At 35.6% G+C, this 26143-nt stretch overlaps 1 protein-coding gene and 1 long non-coding RNA gene across 12 annotated transcripts in view; one reads left to right on the forward strand and one right to left on the reverse strand.

Moving 5' to 3' along the window:
* Nucleotides 1-26143, forward strand: part of CDH18 (cadherin 18) — a 522886-nt gene that overhangs the window by 222320 nt on the left and 274423 nt on the right. The gene's annotated exons all lie outside the window — the stretch shown is intronic.
* Nucleotides 1-26143, reverse strand: part of LOC125329451 — a 51200-nt gene that overhangs the window by 16893 nt on the left and 8164 nt on the right. Inside the window, exon 4 of one of the 4 annotated variants that reach the window (XR_007205153.1) lies at nucleotides 14080-14747. The exons of 2 other annotated variants lie outside the window; for them this stretch is intronic. This is a non-coding gene — a long non-coding RNA (uncharacterized LOC125329451). Of the gene's footprint in view, nucleotides 1-14079; nucleotides 14748-21389; nucleotides 22484-26143 lie in introns of those variants that run through there. One more of the 4 variants, XR_007205154.1, reaches the window with a different exon arrangement.

Raw genomic sequence — 26143 nt, forward strand, 5'->3', positions numbered from 1 at the left:
CCTCAGACATACATCTGCAAAAAGTAAAAATTGACTGTTATATATTTATACGCTTTCAAATAAATTATGAAACACTGTGTAAATATTATTTTGATGCTGTTTCATACATATAGGCTTTCATCTCCTATTTGCCATTTATAACTTTGGAGTGTCATGAAATGCACTGCCAATTTAATGCCTGTGTTAGTTTTGAAGTTGTTTCTGTTGAGAGGTCTTAGTGTCATGTTTGATGTAGGAAATAGTAGGGATGCCCTATGAAATTCTTCTACAGCATTGCTCCTGAAAAAAGAAAATCAAATATGCTGATTTAGAAGCACTAAGAATAGGCTTAATCCAAGTCTGAAAGCTCTAATCCAAAATTATACAGAAGCTGTAATGAACAAGATGAATGGATTACTGGCACCTGATCTGACAGGGGAAGAAGCAGAAATTAGATACGATGCATAGCTCAAAGATTTAAAACAAGTACCTGCATCCATTTGGTTGTTAAGGCTAGAGTCATTGGAATAATTTTTTCCAAAGTGCCTTCTTTTGTGCTCAACCCTAAAATAAGACTGAAATCTTTGTTAGTCTGTGGGTCTGTAATAGATCTGAATGCATCAAATCTCATAAGCTGCCATTTTCATCAAGTAGAGGGAAAGTAGAAATTAACTTAAGTAAACACCCATAATTCAAAAAATAGTATTTTCTAAAATTGCTTGTGTTTCTGTGCAATATATGTCTCTAGAATTCACTGTTATAATTTAAAAAAAAGTAGTGGATAATAACAACCCTTGACAGGTCATGTTACTAGTCATTAACCAGGGGTTTTATCTCATTTGCTTCCAGAGTTAAAATTGTGAGCAGAAATTGAGTTGTGAGTGAGAACACAGCTGCTGCCAAAAATTTCCAGCCATACAGTAGTTTGAATGGATAAAAGAGAGATAAAATTGATACTTCATACAGTCTAATGAGATGAATATAAATATTTGGACATTTCTCTTTTATGCTGTCTGTGAAGACATATTCACATGAAGAGCTCGATAGGTGTCATCATTAGTTCTATTCTTGTGGCTTTCAGCAGTATGCCGGATCACTTAAAAAAACCAAACCAAACCAAAACAAACAAAACAACAATAAAAAAATCTACCAAGAACAAAACCACCTCACCATCCCCAAACACAAAACAAAACAAATGAAAAAAAGTAACTTTCATATTTTACATCAATTTTTTAAAATATGTGGACAGGAGATTTCTCATTCTCTCACCTTCCTCCACTCATGAAGCACATGTATCAGCTCAGAGAAAAATCATTAATCTTTGACAACTACAAGTAAATATCTGCTGGTCTGCTCACATAATCTTTTACTCTTCTGTTTTCAAACCTTTTATTCAGGACAACTTATACCAACAGTTCAGAAATAAATTAGGCGGTCAGTTACTTTTAGGTTTGCTGCAGTCTCGTACAGGTGTGTCTTTGTCTGTACATACTTGTCACTTTTTAAACCACTTTTTACAGCCGTTTCCAATGTTTTTTTAAAGGGATCTCAATGTTTTTTTCATCATTGCTGACTTTGGGCAGTATCAAGACAGCTCTCTGAAGAACAAGTCCCAACACAGAGTTTTAGTTTCTTAGAAACTCTTAGTTTTTCTAGATTCTCCTTGACTGACAGACAACTGCAATGGTTGTGACTATTTCTCCATATTGTTTTTTCTATTTTTTTTTCTTATAAGGGTTTATCTTGAGATAAATATGTGACCCTTCAGGCTTTGCTTCTATCAAGTTTCTGTGTTGCCCATAGGTTAATTTGTCTCTCCTTGATGCAATGAAGAATTTTAAGTTGAAAAACTTACATGCCAAAATTTTCACTGAATATTTTAATAACTTTTTGTAATTGAATTAAAACATGAACAGTTTGTTTTATATTTTGTGTGCATAGCTGCAGTGAGGAGCTTTTTATTTTCATTCATGTCAAACTTTTTCAGAATATGTGGAGGATTTTAGTTCTTCGTGATTTAGATCCTAAAATTCCTCAAGGCATCTGAATTAAGAGACTTTGTGCATCCCTGCAATATATTGCAACAGTGAAATAATTATTGATACCTAGAAAGTAGAAGACAACTGCATAAATTTTAGCCCCTCTTTTTAGTCTCACTGAATTCAACTGGACCTCATGTTTCAATATAAGCAAGTGGATACACGAAGGTAATTTTTTTCGAAATCAGGCTTATACATCATCCCAATTTGAAAAAGAAATGCATTATGCCTGAAGGGTTTAATATCCTGTTCTGCCATTGATAGACATGTATAATCCCTATTAAAAAGATTTATGCTGAACATTGGCAGCTGATATGATCCTGTAGTGTAAATCTGAATTGCTAAGTTTTACAATATATAATCATTCCTGGGATCTTTCCTAATGTGATGCAAAATTATTTTTTACTCTGAATTTTTACAGTAAATTAAAAAAATAAAATTAATGCAACTTATCAATGGGTAAAGCACACGTGTTTTATTTATTGTCCAAGATAATTTATACATCATCTTACAATTGTGACTGTTCTGGGGAAAAGGTTTGGGGAGACTGACTAGTCTTAATTTTCAAAAGTAATAAAGGAGTGAGTTTATAAAGCAAAAAGCACAGATAATGACAACACATTACTAGAGGTTTTAAAAATAGACATACAGGATTTATTAGAGAAACAGAAGGTCACTGGTGCAGATGAGGGTAGAATGTAAACCTTTTCAAGCAAGTGCCCACTCAAGGCTTTATATGCACATGACTTTGCTGTTGAAACATACCTAAACTCTTTCTGTAACCCAGCAAGCCTATGTTTTTAACACTATATAATTGACAGCTGACTGAACATTGCAGTTAAAGCATGTGAAAGCGGAAAAAAACCCATCCATCCCAGAAATCTTTCAGTAATGTATTAACTACTGTTTCCAAGTAACGTTGAACTAACACTTTTAAAGTGATGATATATTGCAGGTAAGTTTGTTTCCAGAGACTAATGGTTGAGAAAAAAGGGTCATTTACATCTCCTTTTGCTTTTGTTGTTTTGGTTTTTTTTTTCCTTTAGTTTGAGAACCTGCAGCTTGGTAGTATTCTAGGTACAACACAAAGTCCTTCCTAATCCCATTTCCCCACCCTGCAAATTGCAGAATGTTATTTGGTTTAGAAGGGATCAGAATTTGAAGGAAATTTGCGCAATATATTTGTTTATATTAAATTAGAAGTGCATGGAATGTTATGTGCATAAAAATCTTCTACTTGAGAAATACAGCAGATATCTTGTACTGAAACCTTTTTGTTAGTATTTGTGTGTTTCAGGAAGTTTTTCTTTATAAGGTCATTGAGTTTAGAATTTGACAGTGAGTGTGATGTTTCATTCAACGAGATTTGAATTTTCTTTGCGTAATAAGTCAGGAGTGACTGTTTCGGTCTTTGCTTTTTTTTTTATGTTTGAAGACTGGGATGCCTATAAATTGCAATCAGAAAATGGTACAGAATTAAATAAATACCTTAAAAAAGATAAAACAAATCAAATTAGTTAAAGCTCTTGTATTCAGCAGCATTGATTCATTCTGTCTCATCCGAGGAATTTTGCATTTCTTAAACTCTGTCTTTTGCTATATTTACTGCTAAGGCAAGAAAAAGAGAAAATGCATGTGTACTAAGTACAGCCTCTGAATGTTAAATCAGCTTAGTGAAATCAATTACTTCTTAAAAATTCTGTGTTATTCTCTTGCAGTGGAGTTTTTCTAATTAAAATATAAGGTCCAGGCTTCCATTTCATGGAGCAAATTAAAATTATCCTTCCACATGGTCTTCCTCAGGTGATCTGAAAATTCTCTGATGTGATACTTTTCAATTGCCTGTATAATTTACATTTTGTTACATTATATGATCAACGATCTATGGAACAAGAAATAACCTGGTCATAGTTGCATAGTCTGCCAAATACTAACAGCGTCGTTGTGTTTCTTCTTGATAGAGTGACTCTAGCAGTTCCAGAGGAAAAAGGTTTAAGCTTTGAACACTTATTGATCATCTTTGACGTCTACAGTTTTCAAGTGGTGCTAAGGTTAAATGAGAGTTCATTTATCCTCTATTTCACTTAGTAAGTGCTCTCATAATTAAATGCAGATCCATGTAATTTAGTGGTAGAAAGAGGAATTCATGAAGACTCCTGAGTAGGAAAAAGTGTTAACAGAACTGCAAAGGTTATAGAAATTTAGCCTTGGCTTAAGGTAAATTAAGCACAAACCACATTCCTGTAACATGAATGAGATTGCTTAAACTGTAACAGACAACAAAATTCAAAATTCATTTTCATCATCTGTGTACATCAATAGCAAAAGAAAACATGCATTTAATGAATCAATACAGTTCATATTGCTTTCATGCCCTGTGTAATGTATTTTCTTGTACTAGGTATAACAGTTAATATTATTGCAAACACTAATGAAACTCTCATGGACTTTAGATTATTGCAAATTTTATTTTTTGAAGGAAAACTCTTAAAGTGAACTAAATTAAAAGATAATAGCTCAGTATCTCTGAAAAAACTGGTAGCCTTTATTACTTCTAGTGCCAGATTTTGCATTTAATCTAAACTGTCACTTTAAGAAAGTTTTAAAAATCAAGGGGCCACCAAGCTTTACCCTCAACTTCAATAGAGCTGAAATTCAACACAAATTTTAGGGTAATATTTTGGGTAATATAGTGATACAATATTAAAGAAACATGGAGAGGCTGTTTATTATCGTAAAGTTAAAAATATTTTGGTTTTGGTGTAAACATTTGCTTAGATACAGTTGCCTGAAACATGATTTTCACTCAACCCTTGAAAATATTTTCTTACTATTCCCTTAGCATTTTTCTCATTATGGCATTCAAACATATTTTGATAAAGAATTAATTCCTAAAATATCTGATGCTTCTCCTGTAAGGTGAAAAAGAAAGTTGAAAATCTGTAATAGAATTCTTCTTGAACTGATGTAAACTTTCTTTGTCAGTAATGCCAGTCTAAATCTAGGATACTTTTTTATCCTCTTCTTACATCTCAATTATCTATCCCTTCAGTTACCGTTTTTTCTTGGTCATTTTCACATTGGTTCAAAAAAAAACCGCACTGAGTTAAATTTCATTTCTGTACTTGTTTGTTTTTTAAATTCTGCCAGATAATGAAAACTATTCCAAATCAAAGACAAGATATTTTCTTTCCTGACATTCCAAACTTTTCTCTGTTGTTTGGTCTGTAAGGCACCTTCCAGTTTGGATACATAACTCTCATTAGCAGGGTCCTTGTACTTTTTTTCAGATAATTAATGAGGAATTTAATTAAAACATGACCTAGCATTCATCCCAGCAGCATTCAACAGACACGTCCTTTTGACAAGATACATTGCTGTTTTCGCTGCTCCACATTTTAAATATTAGCCAGTTTTCAAAGCAGTGCTGAGCAGAGGTGGCAAATCCTATTATTAGGGACAAGTTATTGAATCCTAAAAATAATGAAAATTAAAAAGCTCTTCAGAAAGAAAATCCTACCTTTCTTTGAGCAATAGCCTTCTTAATAACTCAGGTTCAAAACAATGACATTTCATTTCTTGTATTAAGAAGAAAAGGAAGATTGAAGGCAAATATTAACTGACAAGCGCTTGTCATATTTTTCAAATAATTATGTTATCAAGGCCTAAATTTACAGCTCTTCAATCTGAAGAACATTATGTGGTAGCATTGCTGGAAAATTTTGTGTAGAAGAAGTGCTAAAACATTGTTTCACTAGTTTCACCAGGTCCTTTAGTAATGTAACTACACTGGATAATGTCAACCTACTGCTTCAGGAGTTGTTATTATGCAAGGAATTCTCTCCCTATAATTTTATTTTACATTTGCTTGTGCCCAAATCTCTTGAGTCACAATAAAACATAGTAAGGGTAAGGAGGAGAAAAAAGTGTAGTAGAAAGTATAGAGCCAGGTCAACTAAGGCAGGTTTGCCTAGGGCTGTGTCTACTCAGGTTCTGAATCTCTCCAAGGATATTGATATTTCCAGATCTGTAAGAGTATTTAATAAACTCCACAGTGAACCTTTTTTTATTTCTTAGGTTTAAATATATTTTATTGTAATTTAATTTGTGTCCATTGTCTGCTGGCCTGTCACTCACCACAGAGATGAGCCAGGCTCTGTCTTCTTCACTGCCCTCTTCACCAGTATTTAGGTGCATTGACCACTAGAGCCTCCATTTAACTACTGATGTGTATTATTCAAGGCACCCTTGATTGTCCACCTCTACAAAAGGGAGGGAGACACCAAAAAACCAAAAGTTTAATATGTGATTGTGCCCCTGTTGGAACAGCTGCTTTAGCACACTGGATAGCTCAAATGGTGATAATGCCTGTGTTCGGAAAATTTAACTAATCCTGAAATACTGGCATGAAAGATTCCATTAAACATTCAGAAACTTAGTGCATAAAATTGATCAGTGTGCTTATACTCTGATTTCTACACCTAAACATATATGTATATTAAAGCATGAGTTACCTCAGAACATGTCTGAGGAGATTATTTTTTAATCTTCTTCAGAAGCCATCTTCATCATATGTGGTGGATTTTTTCCTCTGTTACATGCTGGGAGACTTCAGGGAATTTTAAAATTGGCTTTCAGAGATCTTAATGAATGGCTGGACCTGTTGTAACATGTCTCATTAGAGCTGTACCTACTATGTGTTTCCAGAGCCAGCAGTCCCTTGTCTTAAGCAGAAATGATATAAATAAGGGTGATTTCAAGCATTTATATTTGGATAACAGACTGTTAATAAGCAGTCATTTGAATAAAAGATTGTAACATGCAGGAATGATAAAGTTCTCACTAACTACTGAGACACACTGCAGTAATAGGAAATACAATGCTAAATGTCAAGAAATGCTTCCCCAAAACAGGGGGTGCTATAGTGTGTGAAGCCCTATTAGTTGGGAAGTAGAACACGTGGACAGATAACCTGTTTCATAGCACATTTGAAGCTCTTCAAAATGTTTTCAGAACTTGAATTTTATGGTATATTAGAAGCCTGCATTAATAACTTTATCCACAAAAATCCACACAAAAAAAATCCTAAGTGAAGATGACAAAGTGACAAGAGCAAAACATTGGAACCCTTACAAAAATGTGAATGATAATGCTGCATGGATCCCATTTTAGAGGTGCACTTGAACATCAGCTAGAGCACTAATTTACTTTCCTTTAGTGAATAAAATTGTGTAATAGAAGAGTAGTTGAAATACATCACTGTGAAGAATATCTAGCTCTTTACATCTTTTGTTGCAGTCTTTATTTTGGAGCTTCTAGTCTCTTTCGTTCCAAAATAAAAGTTGAATTACATTTCTTTCTCCCTTAACACCTGTCTTAAGGTTTTGTGATTCACATTTCTGTCCTTCTGTTAAAAAATGCCTATTTAGAAGATACTCTTCTGGTATCACTCTTCAGGAAATGTGCTGTGATGAGTGATGCAGCTAGAATTAAGTTTGGATTCTCCACTCGTGGAGAAACAAATTTCATGAGATTATAGAAGCTGGACCAGTTTCATAGCTGGACAAGATAAAGATTAGGCAGTAAGACTAGAAATTCTTTGGGTTTAGTTAAATTATATTTATTTGTGACAAAAAAAATTTGTGTTCACAAGTGTATTTAGAAATGCTATCATTCTTCCCTCTTCATCTTGTTTCTAAAATAAGTAGGTCATTATCTTAATTATAAGGTCTAAACAGCAATTTCCTTATGAAATACAAAGTTAATGATAGTAACTACAATATAATCTCTCTATTTATATTCAGTGACATAACCCACCAGTCTGGGTTGAAGATATTTCAAGTCAACAGCAATGCTGGTCTCAGTGTTTATGTTTTCTATTTCCTCTGCCTTGAATATTTGAAATATATGATTGCCTAGAGTTATATTTCTTTTTTTTTTCCCCAGATGTTTTTCCAACAATCAGCATATTTGTTCTAATTGTATGAGTGTTTGTTCTGAGAACTAATTTGATCTCAAGTAGTTCACTTATGTGTGCAAAGCTGTGCCATCTTTGCACCACATGATATGTAGTGAATGGTAGATGAGGAGAATGGAAATAATGGCTCAGTTATGTTTTTCATCTGCAGTGTCTGAGCTTTATTGCATCTCATTAGAGTCTCCTTAAAATGCCAGTTCAAATGCACCATAGCAGTGGCTGATAACAGTGTTATCAAAACACAGATAAAAAGAAAAAAATAGGTTCACATACGTATTCTTAAGCATTTTGAAATATATTTATTTCATATTATAAAACTGGCTAATGGAAATAGGAGGAGTTTGCCATTTTCATAAACTCAAGTTGTCCTCCTCACCAAAGCATAGCGGACTACTTGAGGTGAGTGTTCTTTAGGAAGGCTGCAAGGGCCCAGTCATGTCTCTGCACCAGCAAAGCACTGCAGGTGCTACCAGTCTTTCCCTCTTGCACTCTAGAAATCACAGAGACTGATAATTCTTAAAGTGGGTCTTCCCAGTATCCGTTTGCCATGTTCACTTGGCTTTCACACACTTAGTCTTCACTGATAAGTAACATAGTGAGGAAGCTATATAGCTTACTACATATGTTACTTTGATAAAAAAAAAAATACATACTAGTTTATACTGGAGTTATGACAACAATTTGATCATTATTCCTGAGGGAAAATACTAAATGAAAGAGCAGCAAATTTGAGGGCTGAACTTTCATTCAAACCAGACTATGTCTGTTGACAATGGGTTTCTTAGAATTTTGTTTTGTTTTGTTTGAGGTCTTTGTTTCTTTGTTTCGGGTACCTCTATAGGTGAATTGTTACTGTCCGTACAGCTTTTCCCAACTCAAGCACAGTTCGTGTTCCACTGGTATTATAGCAATGATTATTGGGAACCATTTCTGAGAACAGAACTACCTAATATTGGTCCCTCTCTGTTCTGCTCTGTACTGGTGCTGCCTCCCCTTGAGTCCTGTGTTCAGTTTTGGGTGCCACAATACAAAAATGGCATTAAGCTATTAGGGAGGAGGACAACAAGGATGGTGAAGAGCTTGGAGGGGAAGCCAAACAAGGAGTGGCTGAGGTCACTTGGTCTGCTCAGCCTGGAGAAGACAAGACTGAGAGGAGACTTCATTGTGGTCTTCAACATCAAAGACGCAGAGGGGCAGGTACCGATCCCTTCACTCCTGTGACCAGTGACAGGACTCGAGGAAACAGCATGAAACTGAGTTGGAGGAGGTTTAGGTCAGATGTCAGGAAAAAGTTTTTCACCTGGAGATGGCTGGGCACTGGAACAGACTCCCCAGGAAAGTGGTCACAGCACCAAGCCTGACACAGTTCAAGCTGTTTTGGATAATGCTCTCAGGCACATGATGTGATTTCTGGGGTGTCCTGTGCAGGGCCAGGAGTTGGACTCGATCCTTGTGGATCCCTTCCAATTCACCAGATTCTATTATTCATTCAAAAAACATTAATTCTGGATGATGAGCTAAATTTAAAGGAGTTATGGGCTGATTTTATGTAAGATGGTGGCACATTTTAAGGAAGGGTAATGAAATGGGGCCAACTCATATAATGTGGTGCAGCAGAATCATTCCTGAGTCAACAGTACTAGTTCATGCAAGATTTTAATTCTTTCTTGGTGTTTTATGATCCATAAGAGGGGAAAAAAAAAATTGAAGAAACATATATGAGAACCTAGATTCCAGTTATATTGTAATTTTAGGAGTCCTCTCAATGGGTATTGTATCTGACAAAATATTGAAACAAAAAATGTTTTCCTTAGATGTGCAGTATTTATTACAAGTATGTGAGTTGCCCTCTTTGCTTCATATATTTACATTTCACAGGCTTCAGAATAGTTTTATGACTTGGTTTATGCACAACATTGGTAAATAATATAATGAGAAATGTTATCAGTAAATAATTAACCAAACCTAAAAGTTAAAGCTGAAGCTTATTAATCAGTCACACTAGGATATGATCCACTTCTCTATTTAGTGGCAGGTGAGATTACAGGCAATACTTTTCTCCTCTGAATCTAGTGGGTTTCAGTGTTATTATACCTTCTACTCTGAAATGTGTGGCTCATTGACAGCCTGCGCTGAAATCTGTTTTCACAATATCTGCAGTATTATTTTGTTAACCAAGCTCTTACCCATTGTGACTAAAAGATCACATTTCCATTACGTGGAAAAATTATTTTACCATTACCTCCTACTAACCTTCTGCCCAGACCTCACTTTTGAAAAATTTGTTTTTACCAGAGATGAGACCTAGAAAATGTGTAAAAGCATCTGTCTGCCTTAGGCGATAAACACAGTGGATGTATATAAGTAGTAAATTAGTTGGAAGTAAAGAATTTCTCTTGATAGTTCTCATACTTAAATTGTATTCTACCAATAATTTGCCAAATTAAGTCAAATTAAGACAAAGGATATAATCTATTAGCTGGTATAGCCTCATTTGCTTCTCTATTAGCACACTTTTTCAGCTTGCGTTGACTCTTCACATAGGATATATGAGATGGCATGAAGAGATACAGTAGCTAAAATTATAGAACTCAGATGTCACATCCTTATTTTTCAAAGGGTGCAGTTTGCCTAATCTTACCTTAGAATCATAGAATCATGGAATTGTTTAGATTGGAAAAGAGCTCTAAGATCAAGCCCAGCCATTAACCCAGCACTACCAAGTTCATCACTAGCTAGGTCCCTGAGTGCCACATCTATGTATCTTTGAAATACCTCCAGGGATGGTGACTACACCACTTCCCTGGGCAGCCTGTTCCAGTACTTGACAACCCTTTTGGGAAGAAATTTTTCCTAATGTCCAATCTACACGACCCTTGGTGAAACCTGAGCCTGTTTCATCTTGTCCTATCACTTGTTACTTTTGAGAAGAGACTGACATCCTTCTTATTACAAGTTATTTCCAATTGGCCTGAATTTTCAGGCCATCATCATATTTTAAAAGACATAAAGCTAAAGAAAAGTAAAGAAATAATCAGCAGTGTTTTGAAAACTCTTTTAAAATCAACTTTGAGATCCTAGACAAAGTTGATTTTTTGTGAATATTAGACTGACGTGTGAGTGATTTACCCAGGAATTTCTAACGCGTCATCCTTGGTAAAGCAAGTATATACAAATTCCTCTAAATGCAAAATTAATTTATACAGTCAGAATTCTTTACTACATGATATACAAACAAAAAAGAAATTAATACAATTGTAGAGGTAAAACCAGATTTTGGGCTTCCTAATAGTCTTTGTACATCCCTTTTAATAATTTGACTTACTTTAAGAGGATGGCTGTCACTGCAAATATCCCAGGTACGCAACCACCAGGTTGCATATGAGCTATGCAAATATTAGAAAGTCATGTTTTGAGGTCCTAGTAGCACTTGCATGCTTCTTAAAGCTTTAAATATAGTCTACTACTTATTATTGTTATGGGATCTTATTTTGTAGCTGATGCAGAAAACACTTTGTGTTATAATCACCACATGGAACTCTCACTTTCATGTGAGCTTGATTGAATACAGTCACTATATGCTTATGGAGCAGCAACTATTTTCTTTCTAATGTATGCCTGCTGTATGTCAAGTTAGTCATAACAGATAATCAGATAATTGAATTACTCTTACTTCTGCAGCTTCCAAGCAGTAGCATGCAAACTACACAAGCATATTTTAATAATGTATTTTAAATGCAATTAAGTATTGAACTTATAAACATAAAAAAAGTGTTTTGTAATATTGAGTGACTGTAAAATTTTGGTTCTTTGGTTTTTTTTTTTAATTCTATGTAAAGAAGCTAGAGTAAATTAGCTGTACTACATGCAGTACATCTAGAAAAATCTCTATTGTTTACCTACTTGGCTTTTGACCTGAAAGATTTATTTTTGCATTTTAACAACTCAATGACCTTTGTGGAAGTTGTTGGAATGTGATTTAAAAGCAAAATCAAACTTATAGGTGTGCTTTGGCTTTCTTAATGGATAAAATTTTTAGTGACCACTTTTTGATTTAGTCTATTGATATGCAAAGCAACTTTTAAAACTTCATCTTTTTAAAGCATAAACTTCATATGGACTTGGGAGCCTATTTCTGCATTTGAAAAATAAGAGGCACAGGTAGGATAGGGGTGTGGTAAAGTACTGAACAAGTTGTCCAAACCACTTTGGACCCTGAGATCCATGGCTTTCTGCCCAAATGGATTACCTCTGCTCGAAAACAAAGTCTCTAAGTTGTAACGTTTTTATATTATGACTTTATATGCATACATGATGTAAGTATACACAGAAGACACATGTATATATGTGTATGTGTATGTGTGTGCATGTACATGCATTTACATATGTAGAAATATATAGTGGATATGTCAATTGTAGTGATAGAAATTTAGAAAAACTGAGAACTAAGCTCAGGGGTCTTAAGTTTTCACCTAGAGACATTTTCTTTTATCATCTCCTCCATACAAAGCAATTTTATTTATCTCCAGCAAGGGCCCTCCCCCATTAACTGCAGCTGCTGTTCGTTTCAGTGTTACTCTACTTCACTACTTTTTGCCCTTGTGTCAATCTATGCCCAAAGAAGATTAAATTATTTGGTGTAATACTTGAAATCCAATCTCCGTGTCAGGGCTCTTCTGTAGTTCTGGGGCTTGGGACTTTCATCACCAGGATTGCTCCTAGGAGCTGAGTGGCATATTTAATATTTTGAAATTTGTTAGTATCACTTTGAACCTTTTGAGAGCTTACTCTCCTTAGTGAGACGCCAGTTTTCTTGTCTGAAAATTTTAGAATACCTTAAGGGTTGTGATTTGCAAGTAAAGTGGGAGCAGAAAATGAGTCTTGATTGCCTTAGTTTCATTGGTTTGGAAATGTATATATTAACCAGTGTATGGGAAATAGAGAGAAGACATAAAGGTTTCTATCCTTTATTCCTTAATCTCAGTACAGCTCCTTGATATGCAATGTGTCAAATTATATTTGGTCTTTGAATACAAATATTTCTAGCAGTTTCAGCACAGCAAGTTAAAAGTGTGACATGGAGTACTCTTGAGATTATGCCTGTGATAGACAGAGGGTTTTTTTCCTAATCTAAACATGATTCAATTCATAATTACCTTTAGGGTACATATCAACTCATGACATTCAATCTTGCCATTTGTCTAGTGTTTTATTCCCCAGAAATCTGCCTTTCAGATGATAGTTGTTTTTATTTGAAGTATGCAGCTGGATGATACAGTGTGTTTATCTACGATTACAGAAGTCTGTTTATGTTTTGAAACTTTTCTAATGTTTGTGTCAACTTACAAGAAGTTTAAGAAATATTGAAATTTTTAAATTATAGAAATAGGTGACATATTTACGTCCATTTTTAAAGTATATTCATTTTATCATTGTTGCTGAATTTCTTGTACAATATACAGCTGTGTCCTTCAGCTTGCTTTTCTGAACAAAGTTTGAGTTCATCAGCAGGAGTTAATAATTTTACAGATACAAAAAGCATTGAATTGTCAACGGTTAAGACAACTACCCAAATTATAGGCAGTACATGTCACCACACAATTTTAAATTTATGAAAGCACTCATCAAGAGCTGCTCTAGAGCTCTGGATTAATTATTCTGAATCCACATTAGTGTTTGTTAAACAGAGTTTTCTTTGTGGGCTTGTTTGTGGGGTTTGCGGTTTTTTGGCATTCAAATGAATGCAAATGTGAACCATTAATTAAAGTTCTTACTTGCTCATTTTTATATGATATATGAATGTTATAATACCAATTAAATATTACCAGTTGTCTACAGCAATAAGACTTTAGAGTAGTATCTATAAACCGAAAATAAAATTTTTTTGGCTATGTTTCTCCTTTAAATTATGGTCATCAATACTTTTTAAATTGTATGATAAGGAGTTACATAGGTACTCAGAGACAAAAAATAAATGGGGTTCCATCCTATAAAAATTAAAAGCTGTTAATTAAAACTGAATCTAAACCATTATGTAGGGAGGCTGCAGTCTAATAAATTATATGATTAAAATGTGTTTGTGAAGAACTGAATCTAACTTCCCTTTGGTGTTTTATTTGAAAACTGGCTTTCATTTTGCTTGCTTCAATGAAAGATATGATTTTAATGTGGCTTGCTGAACAACTTGAACAACTATTTTCAACAGTAAATTTCAAACTTTATCTATGGGACTTGGTATCTTTCTCAGGGGAAAATTAAAAATATCTGAATGTCCCCTGGGAAAAATAATATTTCTACTTTGACAAGCGAAAAGGTCCACAATACACAAGATGGCACTGTTTCACTTGTGAAAATGCCTATTTTTCACAAAAAACTGTGAAAATAACCTGATATGAGAGTGCAGAGGGTTTTATATTTATGTATAATTGCAGTGAAAACAAGAAGTTTGCATAGTTGGATAGGTTGTGGTTTTTTTTAATTATTGACCAGCCAAAATATATAGATGCAACACTGTGTAACTGTGGCAAGCGAAAATGCCTCCAAAGTTACTGTTGACAAAACTGAATGATTCAGAAACTGGAAACCAGATATGAACTGAAATTCTCTGTGACTTATTCTTCTGCTTCTAAGAATTCTGGAGAATTTGGAATTCATCTTTCAAATGGTTATCTTCCACTGAATCTTCTTTGATCTCCTCTGACATGCATAACGAGCATACCATCCCAGTTTCTGCATTCTTCTTTTGAGGTTAGCTTATAAAGAGCAAAAGGTATGTGCTAAATAAATAAGAATTTCATGTTGTGTAGAGGACTTAATTTTTTAATTGAGTCTTGAATTCTAATGTAGTTTTTAACTTGTCATTGGAAAAAAAAAGTCATAAAAGTATATAGACATATATGTAGGCATTTTTGATCTTAGGCAATACTCGCATGTTCAGTTTTTGTGAAAACCCAGTTACATCTATTAATGTCTGAAGCACAATATAGGAAGATAATTCTTAATATTTCTTAATCTTTCTCCAGGACTCATTAAATAAATTGACACTGTTTACTTATTATATTATTCTTCTCAGGGGAAGAGTAGAAAAACTGCAAATCTTCAACGAGGCTAGATGCAGTAGCTGAAATAACATTTCATCATTTCAGTCTCAGATGTCTAAATTTAAGTATATGTATACTGATGGGTTGGTAACCCTTGATCTTTTCTTAGAGAGGGAATTTTTTTGTTCTTAAGTAAATACCAGAATTCAGTTCTCTCTAATTTTAGATAATTTTTTCAAGGTAGACATCAGGTTACTTTTCACAGATTTAAGCTCCATTTAAAGACCTTCAGAAGTCAGTCAAGGAAGGCACCATTCTTACCATTCTTACCATTCTGTACATTTTTGTAAGGGTTAAAGAAAATCACTCTGAAATTTAAGAGGTTTACATATGTTCAATCTGAAATTACACCTGCTGTTTATTTGCAAAATGTCTGTGGGAATGTGTTTGAAGCAGGTCTGTCTTTAAGAACTGTCACTTTTTGCTTTGCATCACTGAGCAATTTCAACATTATTCCCCTCTAGAGAAGAATAAACTGGAAGATGTTCCCTGGAAGCACATGGCCCCATATTTTGTAGCTGTTATGTGGTACTTCATTACAGGATGAGATTAGAAGTAGATGCCATGAAAAATGTACGTTGTGGTTATAGGGTCCACAACACTGATAGCTTCCCTCTGTAGTCTGTTTCTATTCCACTTTCTAATGTCGCCAGTATTTGTAGCTGTTGCTACTGTACCCTCCAAGCAGGAGGGCTTAGAACTTAATTAAGAATGTAGCATGCAGTCTGTAAATGAAGCTGCAAACTCTCAAAAGCTGACTATTTCCTTTTTATAACGCTTGTGGGTTTCATTGGCCTGAATATCCACGTTGTTTCCTTGCCATAACCACTCTATTGCTAAATTGCTGTAGAAAATGGTTCTGATTTATAGACCTCAAAGTGCTTTATAATCACAATGTATGTGTAATTTGAGATAGTTTTATTCCTGTTTCCTGGATACAGGAATTTGGGCATGATAAGACATTGTGCTTTAAGCAACAAGACAGTGATGTAGTTTTGCAGAAGGACCACTTGTGGTAACGACATTTTTTAGACCTTGACTATCTCCTGATGATAAGGGACATTGTGCAAGTGCATCATAATAAATTGGTCAGGACCAAGTGTCTCTGGATTTGCCTATTTATTTAACCATTTCATATCAAAAACTAAAAGGCTTGTGTACTTCTTCATGTAAATGTCTTTGGAGTGATTAACTGTATTTTGATACTTCTGCTCAATAACAAATTAGTTGTAATCCTCAACTGTTGCAGTGGGGATACTGCAACATGCATATACCAAACCAGGCGTCCCGTGGAAAGGAAATATATATGGACAGACAGATTCTTGATAGCTGTTTCAGAGATGTTTATTTCTCCAGCCGCATGGCCGGAGCTCTGCCGAGGAACTGTTCCAGTCACGGGACCAAGGGTCCTTCTGCCCGCGCAGGGAACACAAACCAACCAATGGGAACGAGGCTGAGCAGGGGCAGGGAAACCCCGTATCTGTGCCCTCAGGGCCCCTCTCCCAGGGCTACACGGCGGGGGAGGGACCCCAACACTCAACTAGAAATGCATATGTCTGTCCTACAGTGAAAGTGACCCTCTTTTATGTAATCACTTAAAGAAGGTTTTAATCAAGAATAATAACAAGCAGCTCGCTTAGTCTTCTGCATTAAATAAAATAGCAACAAAATCTTCAACCATTTTTATGTAGAAACATTGTCTAGAGACTAATTTCGAACTAAAAAATTACATGTTCTATTCATTTTAATTTGCTTGCAAATATTGCTTTTATGTTGTTCTCTTCAAAGCATAATTGTGGTATAAATTTGCAACTAGGAAGTTTATACTGTAAGTGATAATTGTTCATTTGCTAGAAAATAAAAATGTATTTTAAGTTTTGTATTTTTAATTTCTACTGTTGCTAACACACAATTAAAATTTCAAGGTGCTCTTGGGTGAGGTTTTTTTTGTTGGTAGTGGTTGGGGTTTTTACCTCTTATTTTCCCAACTACAGTTTGGGCCACAGGGAATGGTCAACACTCCAATTTTACTCTGATTTTGCATGCAGTTGGGATTGGAGATATTTTCAAGAAACAAATCTCTGGAAAGTTTCTGTGTTCTGATTATCATTATACTGAGGAATGCAAATAGTGCTTGATAAATGTTTATAATCTAAAACCTTTTTTCTAAAAAAAATATTTTTTCCCCCTGAACTTCTTCGAAATTTTGCATAAAAAACAGGAATTCTAACTTACTTTTGATGCTGTTTTAAAGTGCATTATCAAGTAACAGAAAACAATTCTTCAATAAGTTGTAATGAGGTTGGAAGGATACCAGCAAGAGAAACAGTGTCTTAGCACTTGACATGTTTCAGACATCTAATGAATAGAGACATAAGAAACTGAAGCATTAGCTGCCTCAAAACCTCCAGTTAAGACTGGAATGTCTTTTAAGCGTTGTTAGTCACATCGCATTTTAATATTGTCAATTAGTGAGGAATATATATCCATTAATAAACTACCCATTGAGTGTAACAATGTTTTAACTTCATTTAAGTTACCCAGCAATTGATACTATATCAGAAATCAAAAGCAGCCTGTGCTGGGAATCATGCCTAAATATAAACAGTACAACAAAAACTTATTTCCAATGGGATTGTCTTTCTTTGTTTGGCTGGCTCTGATACTCCAAGGAAGACTCAGATCCACTCTCTGTGTTTAGTTCTGCTGAAGATGAAGAGTGCAGTGCACTCTCTGCTTTTACACTCATGGTTAACCAGTTAATAAGATAAAGATATGAGTTTTATTTCCTGATTCATCCTAAGATGAATTTTACATTTCTATTATTTTACTTTAGTGGAACATAGCATTTTCAAGGTGTAAGTTTAAATGCTATGTTTTCCCCATTTCTCTTAACAATTGTGATCATTTTATGTTGCTTTGAGCTGGAGTGGAGATGTTGAATTTTATGAGGTCCGTTGCAACCTGCATTTTTTATGATTATCTGTATCTAGTATTTGAAAATATTGTCCTGTTTTCCAGAGTGTTTAACTGGTTTATCTTGTAGCTTTTCCATTAATGTGTGATAAAGATACTATTTATGGTAATGACAGCATGACTGCACAAGTTATTTCTGACACTTACTGGTCAGCTTGACTTTGGAACGTTAAGTTCTCTTGCTGATCATTCACTGCTGCACTACACTGTCATTTTGATGTTTGAAGCTATGGAGACGAAAAATTGAAAGAACCTCTTAGGCTTTATAGTGCTATGACTAAGGTAAGGACTTAGAGAATTCAGAACTTTGCAGAACAAATCATGCTTTGATTCTCAACTTTTTCTTAGAGGTGGTATGGGAAAGATCTTGTAGAAACTACTCAACAATTCTAAAAATGAAAGGAAAGTATGGTTTTAAAGGCAGTAAAAATTTGGAGGTCAAAGAAAAAAAGAGTGGTTAAGAGGACTTTTGTTTCCACTCTCTTCTGCTTTTTCATAGAGCTGTTCAGATTGGAAAAGACCTTTAAGGTCACTGAGCACAGTTGTTAACTGAGCACGATCAAGTCCACCACTAAACCATGTCCCCAAGTGCATCATTTAAAAATCTTTCAAATACCTCCAGGGATGGTGACTCAACCATTTCCCTTGACAGCCTGTTCCGATGCCTGACAACCCTTTTGAAGAATTTTTTTTTTTCCTAATATCTAATCTAACCCTCCCCCAATGCAATTTGAGGATGTTTCCTCTTGTCCTATCACTTGCTACGTGGAAGAAGTGACCATCCCCCACCTGGCTACATCCTCCTTTTTGGTAGTTCCAGAGAGAGATAAGGTTTCCTCTTGAGCCTCCTTTTCTCCAGGCTAAACAACTCCAGTTCCCTCAGCAGCTCCTCATAACACCTGTGCTCTACACCCTTCATCAGATTTGCTGCCCTTCTCTGGACACACTCCAGCACCTCAATGTCCTTCTTGGAGTGGGAAGCCCAAAACTGGACACAGGACTTGAGGTGTGGCCTCACCAGTGCCAAGTACTGGGGACAATCACTTCCCTGGTCCTGCGGGCCACACTATTGCTGATACAGTCCAGGATGCCACTGGCCTTCTTGGCCACCTGAGCACATGCTGGACCATGTTCAGCTGTCTGTCGACCAGCACCCCCAGGTCCTTTTCCACTGGGTTGTTTTCCAGCTACCCTTCCCCTAGACTGTAGTGCTGCCTGGAGTTGTTGTGATCCAAGTACAGGATCCTAGCATGTGCCCTAGTTGAACCTCATACAATAAGCCTCAATCCATCAATTTAGCCTGTATAGAGCCTTCCTGTTCTCCAACATATTTACACTCCAGCTCAGCTTGGTGTCATCTGCAAATTGACTTGGGATGAACTCAATTCCCTTATCCAGATAATTGGTAAAGATATTAAAAAGACCTATCCCCTTACCCAAGCCCTGGGGAACACCTATTTTGACCAGCTGCCAACTGGACTTAACTACATTCACAACCACACTTCAGGCCCAGCCATCCAGTAAATTTTTTTCCCAGTGAAATGTATACCCATACAAGCCATGAGAAACCAGTTTCGCCAGAACATTGTAGGAAACAGTGTCAGAGGTTTTGCTTAAGTTCAGGCGAAAAACATCCGTGGTCTTTCCATCATCCACTAATCCAGTCACTTTGTCACAGAAAGACACCAGATTGGTCAAGCAGGACCTGCTTTTCATAAACTTGTGCTGGCTGGGCCTTATTCCCTGGTTGTCCTGCACATGCCATGTGATGACACTCTAGATGATCTCGCTCATAATCTTCCCTGGAACCGAGGTCAGGCTGACAGGCCTGTAGCTCTCCAGATCCTCCTTTGACCCTTCTTTTGACCCTTCTTATGCATGGGCATCACACTGGCCAATCTCCAGTCCACTGGAACCTCCCCATTTAGACAAGACTGATGGTATATGATGGGAAGTGGCTCAGCGAGTACTTCCGCCAGCTTCCTGAGTACCCTCGGGTGGATTCCACCCAGCCCTTTAGACTGAAACACACTGTATATGTCTAAGTGGTGTAGCTGATCATTTCCCCCTGGATTACGGAGGCTTCATTCTGCTCCCTGTTCCTGTCTTTTAGCTCAGGGGACTGGGTACTCCAAGAACAACTATTTTACATTTAAAACTGAGGGAAAGAAGGCAGACTTTTCCTCATCTTTTGTCATTACATTTCCCTCTGCATCTGTTAAAGAATGACGATTGTCCTTAACTGTCCTTTTGTTGCTGATGTATTTAAAGAATTTAGACATTTTTTTAAATTTTATTTAGGGCCTTTAGGCATCTATGTATTTAGTTTTATCCCTGCATAACCTCATGACATCCTTGTAGTTCTCCTCATTTTCCTGCTCCTTCTTCCAAAGCTCATATACTTCTATTTTCGGCCTGAGTTCCAGTCAAAGCTCTCTGTTCAAAGGTTCAGTTACCTGTGGTGGCTTCATTCAGAATTGTTGTTTGAGTTTTTTAAGCATGAAACTATTACATGACCTGAGAAATAGTAATCTGTTTTTTCAGGCACTTTTGACCATCTACATTTCTCTCATTCTCAGTTGAGATTCCAAAGAATTATTACTGAAATTCTGATTGAAGACCAATAAACTTACTAGAGTGTGATAGGATGGTAATGGATATCACTTAATTGAAACTTTTCAGCATATCAGGGTGATGTTCTTTTTTCAGTCCCCTAGAATACTCTTTATATCTGCAAAGGCAATAAATAGTAACTAGGTACCTAGTTGCTGTCTATGCTTTCAGAGATGTCCCTTACTATTACCACAAAATATGGTTCAAATAATAGTCTGGATGTTTTTAAATGCTAATTAAATCTTACCACATTTTTACAATCCCTGGCATACTAAGCATGCATGTTTATATAAAAAGCCCTATGGTATTTAGAACATCTGTGGAAACATAAGTAGACCGTAAAACATCATATCTTTCTAGAGTCTTAGATGTATTCCTTCATTAGTTGATAGAGACAGGGAATATGCTTCACTTCTGTCCTAAAATAATGTAAGCATCAAAGTGCATTCATTTTTCATATGATGTATCTCTTGCCTACTTACTCCATGTTCTTTTTTCTGCAGATATCAAAGTTTTACTATGTGCTATTGTCTGTTTTTCCCTAATCACAGCAGGAAGTTCACTGAGAGTCTGATTGCGCTGAGAAATTGCCCTGTGAAGTTGAAGACAGTCTTCTAAAGATTGATCCCAGCCTTCTGCTTTCAACAAAAGTACCCAGATAACCATACAGGGGTTTTAGAAGTATTTGTACAGAGTACAATGACACAAAGCTTCAACAATTTTATTCATATTTTCCCTTCTCCTACAATTTTACATACAAAAATTAGTGGGTTTTATTAAGAATTAAATTTGATTCATTCTATATCTTTACATAGACTATATTGTCTTTACTAGTTTTGGCTAAAGGTGACATTAAATACTTGCAATGAGGGAAAATAGGACATGAACAGTTTTCAAGTTTAGCAAATATTAATAGCATTTTCTTTCTTTTACTAGAATTCTATTCATCACAAAATTGGAAGGTAGAATATAGACATTCTTAAGCTATCCATAAACATGCTCACATATAAAAGTTCTAAGATGATATAATTCTTTGTAATTTCTATGCAGTTTGCACGAAAGCCTTTTAATGCACATTTGCACAAGGTCACTAATAACTTACAATTCCTTTTCATTTTGGATTTATGTAAAAATAACTTAAAATCTCTTTTGCAATTTCAAAGAGCTTAAAGATCGTATTTTGCTTTCATATACTGTCATCAATATTTTATGTAAAGTGAGGATGAAAAGCTCATTTTAACAAATCAAAGACTTCAAAAATAATGTATATTTTTCTTTCTTTTCCTGAAAGGTTTTTGGTTTTTTGGGTTTTTTTCACATGTAACAGTGAATAAGGATCTCAAAATCAAGAAAGGTCACATTAATGAGATGGGTAATAAGACTGTATTTACTGGAGGGACAGCTACCTCCATGTTGCTCCAATATGGGTTTTGGGGCTGGTCCACAGGAGTGGGGAATCTGGGAGTGAATCCTCACTGCTGGACAGGAAGGACCATCCAGCAGTCAGCAATCCAGAAAAAGGTGAGGTAGCAAGTCAGACCAGAAGTTAGTCTGGGAAATCCTAATGACAGTGAAGGAACAGCCAGGAGCAGGACTGGGAAGAGTTGTACCTCTGAGAAGTGCACCTGGCTCAGTCCTGGTCTAGATGTCCCCAGATCCAAGGGAATGGGTGCACGAATGAGGGTCGCTGGTGAGGCAGGTCTGGACAATTAAGGCCTCTTGGTGCCTTCAGGCACCTGCACTGATTGCAATGAAATATTTCAGTCCTCTGATGGAGAAAGGAGTTTTCACAGAGATCCCTACAGCAAGAGGATGATGGGGAAATGTAAACCAATCATACAAAACATGTTGTGTATTCAGCCATAGATTTACAAGTGAAATTTATCACAGGATGTGAACTGACACAGCTTTGTGAATCAGAAGACAGCAGTGAAGGCATGGATTGCTCCTGGCGTCAAACATTCAAGCATGCAGGATGCTGTTTTCTGACATACTCATATAATTTCATGGGAGAAAGACTGTCATTGCAGGAGACTGTATTTTACCAATAATTTCTTAGAAATTAGTTTTGTGATTTGGGCAGGAGAGGTGGAAGAAAATTGACAGTAATGGGCACTTCAGTCCTCTCAGATGGTGTTAGATACATGCTTATTGCGTCATGTAAGATACTTTTTTGTGAAAGATGGCTGGTGTGATCATATCCCCAAGGATTACTTATTAATCCTGTTACATCAATACAAGTTTAAAGAAATGCCATTGACAGTAGTTCTTCTGATCTCCTTTAGGGTGTTTTAAATTTCTTTGATAATCAGAATCACTACATTGATGGATATCAAATACTTGCCTTTAGAGCTCAGCAAGAACAGACTTAGGCTGGTACATCAGAAGTCAGTGCTCTTAGTTTTATTGAAATATTCAGAAAAATGTTATAAAATTTTGAACATATTTATTTTTATGCCATTAACTGTGTCAGATTACTAGCATGTATTTTTTTAATTATTCAGAAGGAACCAAAAGTCTGCAGGGGTTTGAGGCAATTTTGTTGGTAATTAGTTGATAAAAAGCCCTACTTTATTTTGATGTTTGTATATAAATATTTTGGACATCTTTAAGCATATTATTAAACTGTGATAGTGGTGGTAATAAACCTGTTTTCCGTGATTTTTTTAAACATGTGGGATTATAATTTAGTGTCTTTTGGCAATTTTATTTTTTAATTTTGTTTAAAACAAGTGCAGTTGAATCAGCACATCTGCTGTATAGTCAGTCATGTTGCTGAACTTGCTAGTATATTTTTGTTTCATTGTTTTTTTCTTTATATTGTGTTGTGCTGTATGTTGCTCTCTCCTTTCCCTCCCCATTCCCTCCTTTCCCTTCTTACCTTCACCCTCTCCTGCAGACTAAGGAGATTCAAGACAGATATGAATGCCTCCATTTCTACTATGCAGCTATTGGTGTTGTTTTCTTGGGACATAGAGCAAGGGAGATAGATTTTTCTATATCAGTTAACCTTATGTAAAAGAATACGGTCTGCTTCAGTTATATCTTCTAGACTATCTTTGAGCTTCATGGTTTCCCAGCTTATTTTCTTGAACACTACAATTCACTGCAGAACAAAGACGGGGGAAAAGAAAATATATACAGAAAGAAGGTTCAAATGTTCAGCTATCATTTATGGTGATGACATCCATCTCATGAGTACTATTTATGACACAGTTTGATTGTCATGGTTTCTATGGTTTCATAGAAATTTGCATGTTGCAACTCATGCAAGAAGTGTACTCTCTAAAACAGTGTCAAGGATTAGCTACAGAAATAATTCTTAACCTATGGTAGAGTCCTTGAGTTAATGCAGATTTGGAAATAGATTGTCCTTAGAAATATTACTGGGGAATAAGTTCCTGCTCTACTACTGGTTATTCTGTCTGGTCTACATTCATATTGCTGAGCCAAATGTTCCTTATGAAATTGCATTAAAGATTTAAATTATTGTCAAACGAGGCAATTACTGCACAAAAACATGTTCTATTGTTGCAATGAACATAAGTCATGTTTCAGAATTCTCACTTTTGTAATATATTGTAAATTGAAAAAGATACAGACAATCAATGTGCAGTACTCCTTCTAAGAAACAAAAATTTAGCTGTGTTCTCCTTAGGAAGATATTTTAAGCATTAGGACTTAGAGGAAAAACATGATGAAACAAATTCTTTCACCTTTCCTCATCTTTTTTTGTCAGAATAAAACACATTTATAGGTGTGACTTCTGCAGTAAAGCACCCTGTTTCAGTCCCTATGGTCAGGTTGCTAAGTTGTTAAGAATTTTGTAGACAAACTAAGTGGTAAAAAAGTATTAGAATCCTTCTAAGAAGATTTTTTTGTAACACTTTAAACTTTCTGTATTCTGCTAACCTTTGACAAATACCTGGCTTTAAAAAAAATAAAATCAGTTATTCTAACTGAGAAAAATAACAAACATGCCTATAGAAAACAGCATTACCATTTCTGAGTATTTGTGGAAGACCAAGAAAAGTATCCTGTGGAAAGAAGATTTGACACCTCTGTGTTTGTAGATGGAAGGAATTTGGAAGAATGCGTTTGGATCAGAATGGATCTTACACATTATCTTTGAATGCTTATTGAATCACTCCTAGGAGAAAAATTAGAAGGAGAAAATACTTTCTTTTAACAACTAGGATTACCTACTAACTCATCTGGGAGTTTTACCAAATCAATTTCTTCAATGGCATTTTAAATTTAGTAGTGGACAGGTATCTGTAATTTTAAAGTACTCCACTCTGTAATATAACAGCCTATGCTGTCCCACAAAACAAATACAGACAATTTTTCATTAAAAAGTCGCACATATATAAATAGGCAGATCAATTCTGTAAACTTATAAATATTTTCCATCTTATCACGGTCTACGAGAAAACCACTGGTGAATGAATAGTACTGTACAAGAATATATATCAACTTTGAAAGATAAGTAAATTGTATCTGTCTGAAAACAGAAATAGTATTCTAGGTTTGTATTTTAGAAGGACCTATCTTATCTTAAAGCAGTGGAGGAGAATATCGGTTCAGGGCATGGTGCTGCAGTGAAAAACAGAGTTATAACAGTCCATAATTTATCAGTCTGTATAATTGTCTTATCACTGAATGAAAGTAGAAAATTATTTAAATTAATGCAAATAGGAAACAAATCATGCAGATGTGCTCTCAACTTTGCAATGAAAAGTTTAAATTTTCTCTTTGACATAAAAATAAATAAAGCAATCTTTTCCTTTGCTCTGTCACATCTAAAATAATTCAAGCATTATGGAAAACTAACAATTAAAGAGTAATTCAATGCTGTGGCAAGCACTGCAGACAAGATGAGAAGGCTGGATTTTTGTGATTTGTCAGAGCAGTGCTCCTTTCACCCCAGAGCTTTGCCTTCTAAGGATGGGACCATGACAAGCTGGAAGTCCCTAAATGCTCTCCTGCACCACCTCTCTCCTAGTGATGGTAGGAGAAGATATTCAAAAGGGAAGAGGGGAAGGCAGGTGAACTCGGCCACTTGCTGTGGGCCAGTCTTCTCCCAGTATTAACACTTGTTGATTTCACCTGCCAGTTCTGTTGGACAGATCCTCTTCTGAGCGTGAAAATACAGCTTTCAATCAGGGCCTTCTGCAGCTCCACGTTTCAGTCATTCTGTGTCTGCTGTGTAGAGTGGTACATTCTTCCCTTTCTTTAAGCAATCTTCAACCAGTTTGTCAGGCACCATGTACTTTGGTTTTGTAAGGATGGGATAAATAAAAGCTGTGTGTTTGACTTTCCACTGTAAGAGTCAGTAAACCCTGGTTGTGCCCCTCTCAAGTCCTGGCAAGCTGAAGAGTCATAGCTTGTTCACTGTTTTCTTAAAAGGCAATTGCTTCATCTTATTTACTATGAAATTTTTTCTCCTTTGTATGTCA

The sequence above is a fragment of the Corvus hawaiiensis genome, chromosome 1, assembly GCF_020740725.1.
Source record: "Corvus hawaiiensis isolate bCorHaw1 chromosome 1, bCorHaw1.pri.cur, whole genome shotgun sequence".
NCBI lineage: Eukaryota > Metazoa > Chordata > Aves > Passeriformes > Corvidae > Corvus > Corvus hawaiiensis.